This window comes from Scylla paramamosain, chromosome 34 (assembly GCF_035594125.1).
Source record: "Scylla paramamosain isolate STU-SP2022 chromosome 34, ASM3559412v1, whole genome shotgun sequence".
NCBI classification, from domain to species: domain Eukaryota; kingdom Metazoa; phylum Arthropoda; class Malacostraca; order Decapoda; family Portunidae; genus Scylla; species Scylla paramamosain.
In genome coordinates this window covers 13,187,720-13,197,719 of record NC_087184.1, presented here as the reverse complement: position 1 = coordinate 13,197,719, position 10,000 = coordinate 13,187,720, and the positions used below count along the sequence as shown (strand labels likewise).

Sequence of the window (10,000 nt, the reverse complement as noted above, 5' to 3'; positions counted from 1 at the left end):
CCTCACTTTCTCTCTCTCTCTCTCTCTCTCTCTCTCTCTCTCTCTCTCTCTCTCTCTCTCTCTCTCTCTCTTACACTGTTTATTCCCTCTCCGGCTTATCTATTTATCTATATTTTTCTCCCTATCTCCTTCTATTCTCTCCTCTCTCACTATTCTATTTCGTCTTTTATTGTTTATTCTACCTACCTCTTACTCTCTCACTTTTTTCGCTCACTGCTTAGACTCTCAATGTTTTATCCATGCTCTCTCTCTCTCTCTCTCTCTCTCTCTCTCTCTCTCTCTCTCTCTCTCTCTCTCTCTCTCTCTCTCTCTCTCTCTATTATTTAATTTTCCCAGCGTCCTTCGAGTCTTGCCCCTTTCATATTTGCGTTGAAAAAGTCAGCAAGGGCCCTGAAAAATTCACAACACCAGGCAAGGCTTCTCTGAATTGCCCGCGAAAACTCAACGTAACTTAGAAAGGAAAAGAAGGAAAACGAAACAAAAAGGTAATAATAAAACAGAATACCCTCTCTCACGCACCTAGTCATAGAAAACGGGCTTCGCGTTCATTACGTAGCGTGTGTGAAGAGAAAATGTGATGTTTGTAGGATTGTTTCTATTTATTTTATTTTTTGTTTATGTAAGGAAGTCTGAGAGAGAGAGAGAGAGAGAGAGAGAGAGAGAGAGAGAGAGAGAGAGAGAGAGAGAGAGAGAGAGAGAGAGACTTGTTTACCTGACAGCAGGAAGTAAAATCAGGGAGAGAGAGAGAGAGAGAGAGAGAGAGAGAGAGAGAGAGAGAGAGAGAGAGAGAGAGAGAGAGAGAGAGAGAGAGAGAGAGAGAGAGGCTACCCGTTATGCTTGAATACTCTCCTCCCCCTCTGTCTCTCTCTCTCTCTCTCTCTCTCTCTCTCTCTCTCTCTCTCTCTCTCTCTCTCTCTCTCTAGCAAGGAGAGGCGCCACGAAGGGAGTGATGCATCAGACATACAATGTTTCCTATCCTAACTGATTCATGGGTGGCTGAAGGGCGAGAGGGGACGAGAAGAGCTGGGAAGGGGGCGAGAAGGGGCGAGGAGGGGGCAGGGAAGGGTGGCCACGCTGGATTACTCTCTGGCCATGCGGAAAACACTGCCAGGAATGATGGGACTCAGGCATAGCGTCACACAGAGAGCCTTGTTCCGAAACGCTTTGTTCTTTCATCAGGGTTACTTTTAATGACCGCACAGAAGGTTGGTCAGGTTCTCTTGGGTTTTTTTCTCTCAATGATGCGAAATTCTTGTTAAAGTGTCACAGGAGTCGGAAAAAAAACGCACTTGCATTCCAGTCTATGTTCTTAAACGCTCAGTTCTTTCCTGAGGACGGTTTTCAAATGTCACGCAATGAGTTAGCCAGGCTCTCATGGGTGTCTTCTGTCACTGGCGATGCTGTACACAGTGTTGAACCGTCACCAATCATGAAAACTGGGACTTGTTGATGTTATTGTCGATTCTAAGAGTGTTTTTATGATTCCGTAATATCAATGACAAAAAAAAGGTTGAAAAAACATGAGAACCTGACGAATAATTTATGTGGCCTTTGAGATTTATCCTGCTGAGAGAACAAAATATAATCGCATTGCACTGAATTGTGTCACATTGAATCGCGTTTCACAGAGAATCGTATCGTTATTAGAGTGAATTTTTATTTGTATGAATATATCTGTTATAGACAATTTCAACTGTTTATTTTCAGTGTTTTTTTTTCGAATTATTAATTGAAACTCCAGTATCTTAGCATAGAAAAGTGAGAGCAGACCGTAAGAATGAAGAAAAGGGAGAAAGGGGAAAAAAAAAACTCTCGCACATCATCTGGGAAAATATCGTACACTTGAATACCTGAAGAGAATGTTACTTTATATTATCCTAAATGATCTAATAACATAAAAAGCTAAAGTGAAAAAAAAAAAAAATCAACGCACACGTCACATGATATAGAGATGAGATTAAAAGTATATCAATCTTCCAGCGGCTAAAGGAAAAATATTATTCACATATTACAAAAAAAAAGAAAAAAAGGAAAAAAAAAAGAGTTGATTCATCCTTCCTCAAAAATGACAAATTGTACTCAGGTGTCAAAAAAAAAAAAAAGAAAGAAAGAAAAAATAAAGTCGAGTGATACATTATGATCGAAGAAGAAAAACAAAAAGAAATGCTGAGTAAAGATCTGTTTTTGTCTGTCTGTTTGTCTGTTTTTCCTTGTCATCGAATACTTAGACCTAAAAACCTTCAGATAATAATAATAATAATAATAATAATAATAATAATAATAATAATAATAATAATAATAATTGCTGAAATTCTGACTGTCAAAGATACAAAAGTTATACAGAATTATACAAGTGATGCCAAAATTATATGAAAACTTCCAAAAAGTATAAAAATATTATACATAAGATAACAAACACATCATACAACGGAAATAAAAAAAAACATAAAAAAAACTTACAAATTAACCAAACAAAACGAAATATGGCAAAATTGTTGAAAAAGCAAAATTAAATAGAAATAAAAAAGAAATAACAATGAAACAGAGAGAGAGAGAGAGAGAGAGAGAGAGAGAGAGAGAGAGAGAGAGAGAGAGAGAGAGAGAGAGAGAGAGAGAGAGAGAGAGAGAGAGAGACAGAACAGAGCAGAGCAGAACAGAACAGAACAGATTTCAATACAAAAATACATAAAACAAGATTCAGAGAAGAAAAAAAAAATCACCCAAGTCTCCCCTGAAAAAAGAAAACGACATTGTAGACAAAATGAAAATGGGAATCTAAGTGGAAATAGAAACCAGAAAGTCTTTGGAAGTTACCCCTTGAGAGCCATAAATTAGAAAACAAAAGGTTAGTCCCGAAAGATTTATAGAGGGAGAGAGGGAGAGGGAGAGGGAGAGAGAGAGAAAGAGGGAGACAAGGTAGGGGAAGAAGAATAGAACATGATGATTTAGTTGGTTTGTCTTTTTCCCTCCCTTTTATTTATGGAGTGAGTGAGATGAGAGTGGAGAAAGTGTAGAGGAGGAGGAAGAGGAGGAGGAGGAGGAGGAGGAGGAGGAACGAGTGGAAAAGAAGAAGGAAGAGGGAAGGATTAAATAGATTAAATGAAATTATTTAATTACTATGATAAAGAAAAGTAGACGAGGAGGGCAAAGATCAGAGAGAGAGAGAGAGAGAGAGAGAGAGAGAGAGAGAGAGAGAGAGAGAGAGAGACAGACAGACTGCCAGACAAACGGGCAGACAGAAAATATGAAAAAACGAAAAAAAAGAAAAAAAAACTAAATCCCCGTCTTTGAATCCTTAAGAGAAAAGGGACAGGTAAAGGAGATTAAGTCACGGGCACTGGCAGTCAGTTATCCTCCAGGCACGAGGGGGAATGCATGCATCGTTCCTTTGCTCTCTGTGTGGTGAATTATTAATAAATTGATAGATACGTGTTAGTTATTCCTTTTGTATCTATTGGAAGGTAAAATAGAGAGAGAGAGAGAGAGAGAGAGAGAGAGAGAGAGAGAGAGAGAGAGAGAGAGAGAGAGAGAGAGAGAGTGTGTGTGTGTGTGTGTGTGTGTGTGTGTGTGTGTGTGTGTGTGTGTGTGTGTGTGTGTGTGTGTGTGTGTGTGTGTGAATTTCTTGGAAGGTGAATGAGTTAGTATGTATATAGTTAGGTTTGTATGTATGTATGCATTTGTTTATGTAAAGATATTACGTATGCATGTCCTCTCTCTCTCTCTCTCTCTCTCTCTCTCTCTCTCTCTCTCTCTCTCTCTCTCTCTCTCTCTCTCTCTCTCTCTCTCTCTCTCTCTCTCTCTCTCTCTCTCTCTCTCTCTCTCTCGGTTTCAAAGAACTAATTAAGATTCACCGTAAATAATAATATTCTTTCCCTCAGTAACTTGCATTAGTCTTCCTTAAAAAGAAATGAAAAAAGAAAATGAAGACGAAAATGACACGCACACAAATCATTTTTTACTTTTAACTCCATTTTCTTATATGTATCCCCCCCCAAAAAAAAAAAAAAAAAATCCGGAAAACCTATTTCGGAAAAGTTTGTCTAGAAAAAAGTCTCGAAAAACTGTCAAAAAAAAATAGTTTAGGGAAAGAGCATCAAAAAAAGAAATGTGCTTGAAAAAAAAAATTGTCGGAGAAAAAAATAGCGTTGAAAAAAAAAAAAAGCGTTGAATAAAAGCCTTGAAAAAAAAAGTGTCTCCGGAGAAATAGTCTGGGAAAAAAAGTCACGAAAAAAATGTGTGAAAAACTATCTCGAAAAAAAAAAAATTATCTCGAAAAAAAAATCTAAAAAGAGTCAGGAAAATATTGTCTCGGATAAAGGAAAATTGAAAAAGACACGCAGATATAATTTCTCGGATTAAAAAGACCAATAGTGGATTTGTAGTGGACTGCTTGGACACACGAGGCCATTAAGAGAGAGAGAGAGAGAGAGAGAGAGAGAGAGAGAGAGAGAGAGAGAGAGAGAGAGAGAGAGAGAGAATGGAGAGGAAGGTGGAGAAGGAAGTTAGATAGTGGAAGATGAAGAAGTAGAATGGAGAGGGAAGGAGAATGGAGACGAAGATGGAACAGAGAGATAGATGGAGGAAGAAGGTGTATGGAGAGGTAGATGGAGGAAGAGGAAGATGGAGGAGAAGGAGAATGAAGAGGGAGGAAGGAGCGACAGATGGAGGAGGGTGGATGGAGAAGGGAAGGTGGAAGAGAGACAGGTGGAGGTGAAGGATAAAAGGAGTGGAAAATGAAAATGGAAATCAGAGTGGAGGACATTTTTCCCCCAAGACATTTCCCTCTCTAGAGAACTCCCCTCGTGCTTTATTTCCCCATCAACATTTTTCCCGTTTCTTAAATTTCTTTTACCTTTGAATTCCCCAACCATGCTAATTCAATCATCTATTATTTTGACCTAACCTAACCTACCCTAACCTGACCTGAACTAATTTAACCTACCCTGACCTAACTTAACCTAACCTGACTTAACCTTACCTAACCTAACCTGACCTAACCAAACCTGACCTAACCTAATCTAACTTAACCTAACCAGGCCTAACCTAACCAGACCTAACCTAACCTTACCTAACCTAACCTAACCTAAGCTAACCTAATCTAACCTTACCTAACCTAACCTTACCTTATCTAACCTGACCTAACCTAACCTAACCTAACTTAACCTAACCTAACCAAACCTAACATACCACAACCTAACCTAACCTAAGATAATAATTTTCTTTTCAGTTTATTTATCCTGATTATTTCCCCTTTCCCATTTCATTCCATAACCCAACCCTTTCCATGAATTCAGTACCTTTGCTAACTTAACCCTTTCCCTAGACAGACACATACAGACAGACACATATGGGACAGGTTAAACAACACGTAATTTAAACAGAAACACAGAAAGAGACAGGAAGAGACAGAAACAGACAGAACATATATCTAAGACAGACACACGGACAGACAGGAACAGACTAGGATGTACCCTTAGACAGACAGACAGACAGACAGACAGACAGACAGGTAAAGTAAAGCAGATAATCCTGTGAGCCTTGTAATGAATCGAAACCAGTGATTATCCTTAGCCTGAGGGAGAGAGAGAGAGAGAGAGGGAGGGACAGAGGAGGGATAGTTGTTAGGAAGAGAGGGGGAACAGACATGACTTTGAGGTAGAGGGAGAGAGGGAGAGAGGGAGAGGGAGAGGAGGGATAGTTCTGAGAGAGCGGGGAGAGAGGGAGAGGAAGGGAGAAGAGGGATGGTTGTGAGAGGGGGAACAAGCTTTAGTGAAGGGGATGACAGAGGGAGGGTTGAAGGGAGAGGGGGAGAGAGAGAGAGGAGGAATGGTCATAAGAGAAAGAGAGAGAGAGAGAGAGAGAGAGAGAGAGAGAGAGAGAGAGAGAGAGAGAGAGATGGCTGTGAGAGAAGGAGTATCTAGAGACAGAAGGACAGAAGGAGGAGGATTGAAGATAAGAAGGGAGAGATACAAAGGAACACAAAGGAAGCGCAAACATCAGCAGATCCTGAGGTCCTTAATAGGCTGTTTTAGTTAACTATCCTGCACTATCTACTAGTGAAACAGACGCGATAGTGTAGCAGAAGACTCGCCGTAATATGAGTTCAGATAGTGCAGTAGGAGAGAGAGAGAGAGAGAGAGAGAGAGAGAGAGAGAGAGAGAAGGAAAGTAGAGAGGGGGAGATGGAATGTGAGTAATGAAAGAAGGAAAGAAGGAAGGAACGAAGGAAGGAAGGAAGTAGAGGTAGTGAACGAGGGAGGGGAAGAGGAAGGGAAGTAGACAGGAAGGGAGAGGCAAAAAAGGGAGGAAATAAGGAAGGAAAGTAGATAAGAGGGAAGGAGAAAGGAAGGATTTTATTTTAATTTCGATATTATTGCATTAATTAAGATAAGCAATATTTACATTACTGCATTACGTCTAACTACGAGAGAGAGAGAGAGAGAGAGAGAGAGAGAGAGAGAGAGAGAGAGAGAGAGAGAGAGAGAGAGAGAGATTTGGAGGATTTAGCTTTGATTCTGATTTCGATGCGTATGTACATATATTAGATAACTAAAGAGAGAGAGAGAGAGAGAGAGAGAGAGAGAGAGAGAGAGAGAGAGAGGAAGGGAGAGAGAGGGAGAAGGAAAGGGCTCCAGTACGCACGCGCCTAAACCGGGAGAGGGAGAGGGAAGGAGAGGAGAGAGAGAAGCAGTGATCGGGAGGTGCTGGAAGGGAGAGGAATGACATCCGTTTTCTGTGAGAGCAACTTTTGAAGGGCCAACACTCGGGTATTGCAGCGTCCCCTCACACAACTTTTAATAGCCTGTACTGGACGTTACCAAGGTTTTCAAGGATGTTTTAATGGTTGCAGTGATAGATGAAGTAGTACTCTGCACCAGCAATGCGCAAACCACCCATGGACTGACCAATCATCGCGAGGGAGTTTGAAAGTAGTTCAGATGGCGGACCGAAGCGTTTCAAAATACGGGACCCGCGTTTGCATGTGAGGCGAAGTTTGTCCATCCATCGCGTGTGTTCCTGCAAGTTTTCGTGTGTTGTGTATGCAAAGGAGGCAATCCCACGCATCCCATGCACTCTCCCCGCTGGTGTTAGGCGTGCAAAGTGTTAGAACTCGTGAAGCGAGAAATGAAACGACCAGAACATAACAGTGATGTACGGAAATGTTCAAGTTGTTTTGTTTTCTTGGTTGGTCAGAAGAACTTACTCCTCACGTCCTGTTTGCTTATTGTGTAATGCATCTTAAGCGATACATTTTCAGAAGGTGACCGAAAAAACTTGACTTTCTTCACGTGCTTGTAAACTCACTGCTGAAGGAAAGAGATAAAACTGATCTTTGTAACATTTGTTTTATATTATTATAAAAAAAAAAGTTGCACAGGCAGCGATCAGAGAGGAAACAAAACCTTTCTCTCCCGCAATTGCCAGGAAATGAAAAGAGATTTGTCCCGTGAAAAAAGCCGCAGACGGGAAACAAGAAGAGAGAGAAATGAAGAGAGGAAAAGAAAATAGCATTTGACACGTGAAGAGAGGAAACAGAAAAAGTGAAACAGCAGAAAGAAGTGAAGGTATTTTATTCCTTGTTTTAGTAGTAGTAGTAGTAGTAGTAGTAGTAGTAGTAGTAGCAGCAGAAACAAAAGTAGTAGTAGTGTTAGTAGTAGAAGTAGTAGTAGTAACTGAATTAGTTGTAGAAGTAGTATAAGTAGTAGTAACAGAAGTAATTGCAGTAGTAACAGTAGTAGCAGTATTAGTTGTTGTAGTGGTAGTAGACTCCCCTGCTATTTTTTTTTTTCTTTTTTCTTTTATTAATTTTTGTTCCCTTGACCGGAGACTCAACACTTACAAAAAAAAGTAAAAGAAAAAAGTAAAAGAAGCAACAGTAGCAATTGCAACAGTAGTAGTAGTAGTAGTAGTAGTAGTAGTAGTAGTAGTAGTAGTAGTAGTAGCAGCAGTAGCATAATTAGTACCCATTGTTCTTACACCTGTCGGGTTCTCAAGGTGGTTTAATGAATGATCTGTTCAGGTAAATAATATGAGGTTCAGGTGTAATCTTTTATGAATGGCAGGTGTGAGCAGGTAACGATGGGGGCAGGGTGTAGAGGGACAGGTGGAAGGGGCGGTGAGGGAGGAGGTGAGATGGATACATTTGGTCAGGTATTCGGATAATCTTATTAATCTTTTAGGACAGGTATCAATAGTTCTCTCTCTCTCTCTCTCTCTCTCTCTCTCTCTCTCTCTCTCTCTCTCTCTCTCTCTCTCTCTCTCTCTCTCTATCTTTCTGCCTAGTTGTATGTTTTTCTATCTATCTATCTATCTATCTATTTATGTCTGCCTGTCTACTTATTATCTATCTACCTACTTATCTATGTATCTGTCTACCTATCTCTCTCTCTATCATATCTATCTATTTATCTATCTATCAACCTATCTGTCTTTATCTGTGTATCTACCTATCTTGTCTTCTTTGATTCAGTCAATCTCACATGAATATGAATCAATCAATCAATCTCAATATGAAAAGAATGAAGAAAAAATTACATTGACCTTTTAAATTTTACGTATGTTCACCTAAAAATATTTCGTATAGATTATTTCGTCTCTCTCTCTCTCTCTCTCTCTCTCTCTCTCTCTCTCTCTCTCTCTCTCTCTCTCTCTCTCTCTCTCTGAACTTAATTAAGTGGCGGTGAATTATCTTTTTTTCATATTTTTATTCATTTATTTACTTTTTCATGTCGATCAAGGTAATTTTTTTTCGGTGAACGATAATCAAAGAGATGGAGCGATATTTTGTGGTTTCGTGATTTTTGAAGCGGTAGTTGAGTTTTTTTTTTTTTTTTAATATTTCGTCTTTACTATTTTTCTTCTTTCTTTTCTTTTCTTTGCTTCTTACCTCTATACCATTTAAATGAAGCATAAAGAGAGAGAGAGAGAGAGAGAGAGAGAGAGAGAGAGAGAGAGAGAGAGAGAGAGAGAGAGAGAGAGAGAAAGTAAATGAGACTATTCAGAGATTTAAATTACATTCGATCAGATAAAAAAACAGAAAAAAGAAAGAAAAGAAAGAAAAATAAATATGGCGACCGTCTCTTTGATGTGGGACGGTGAAAATGAGAGAGAGAGAGAGAGAGAGAGAGAGAGAGAGAGAGAGAGAGAGAGAGAGAGAGTGCTTTAATGGTAAGGTAATGTAAGCTAGCGGGACCATAAAATATTTCCTCTTCATCCTCCTCCTCTTCCTCTTCTTCTCCATTTCCTCCTCTTCCTTTCCCTCCTCCTTCTCCTCCTCATCCTCTTTCATGGCGACGTTTCCTCCTCTTCATCTCCAATCAGGTAGAATTCTCGTCTTCCTCCTCCTCCTCCTCCTCCTCCTCCTCCTCCTGCTTCTCCTTCTACGCTTAATTTTTTTCCATTTTCTTTTCTCCCTCATCTTTTATCTCTTTCCTTTCCATCGTTTTCTCTCTCTTCCTCTTTCTCTTTTCTTACTCAGTCATCCTCTCCTCCTTTCCTCCTCATTTTTATTCATATTACATTATTCTGCTTCAAATTTCCTCCTCCTCCTCCTCCTGCTCCTCTTCCTACATCACCTGTAATTTTTCTCCCTTCCTTCCTTCCTTCCTTTCTTCCTTTGATTTTCATATTTTTCACTCACCTTTGACGAAATTTTCTCTTCACACACCGTCTCTCTCTCTCTCTCTCTCTCTCTCTCTCTCTCTCTCTCTCTCTCTCTCTCTCTCTCTCTCTCTCTCTCTCTCTCTCTCTCTACGTGTCAGAATATCTTTTACTACAAGTTTTTAGAGGTTTACCAATGCATATTATGTGATAGAACTAAGAGAGAGAGAGAGAGAGAGAGAGAGAGAGAGAGAGAGAGAGAGAGAGATAGAGAGAGAGAATGTGAGAGAGAGTGTGAGAGAGTCTGTGTGTCTTCTCACCTGTCCTTTCTCCATCATTTCCCTTTTTACCTGAGACCGAAAGTTCTCATTAAGTCTCTCTCTCTCTCTCTCTCTCTCTCT

The 10,000-nt window shown here is 39.9% G+C and overlaps 1 protein-coding gene across 3 annotated transcripts in view; it reads left to right on the top strand.

Moving 5' to 3' along the window:
- Positions 1-6,663: 6,663 nt before the first annotated feature.
- LOC135090204 (uncharacterized) overlaps positions 6,664-10,000 on the top strand; it is a 51,880-nt gene continuing 48,543 nt past the window's right edge. Inside the window, exons 1-2 of one of the 3 annotated variants that reach the window (XM_063986663.1) lie at positions 6,664-7,151; positions 7,258-7,564. The gene's annotated coding sequence lies outside the window, so the exon portion shown is untranslated. The remainder of the gene's footprint in view (positions 7,152-7,257; positions 7,565-10,000) is intronic. The other 2 variants (XM_063986664.1, XM_063986665.1) reach the window with 2 other exon arrangements.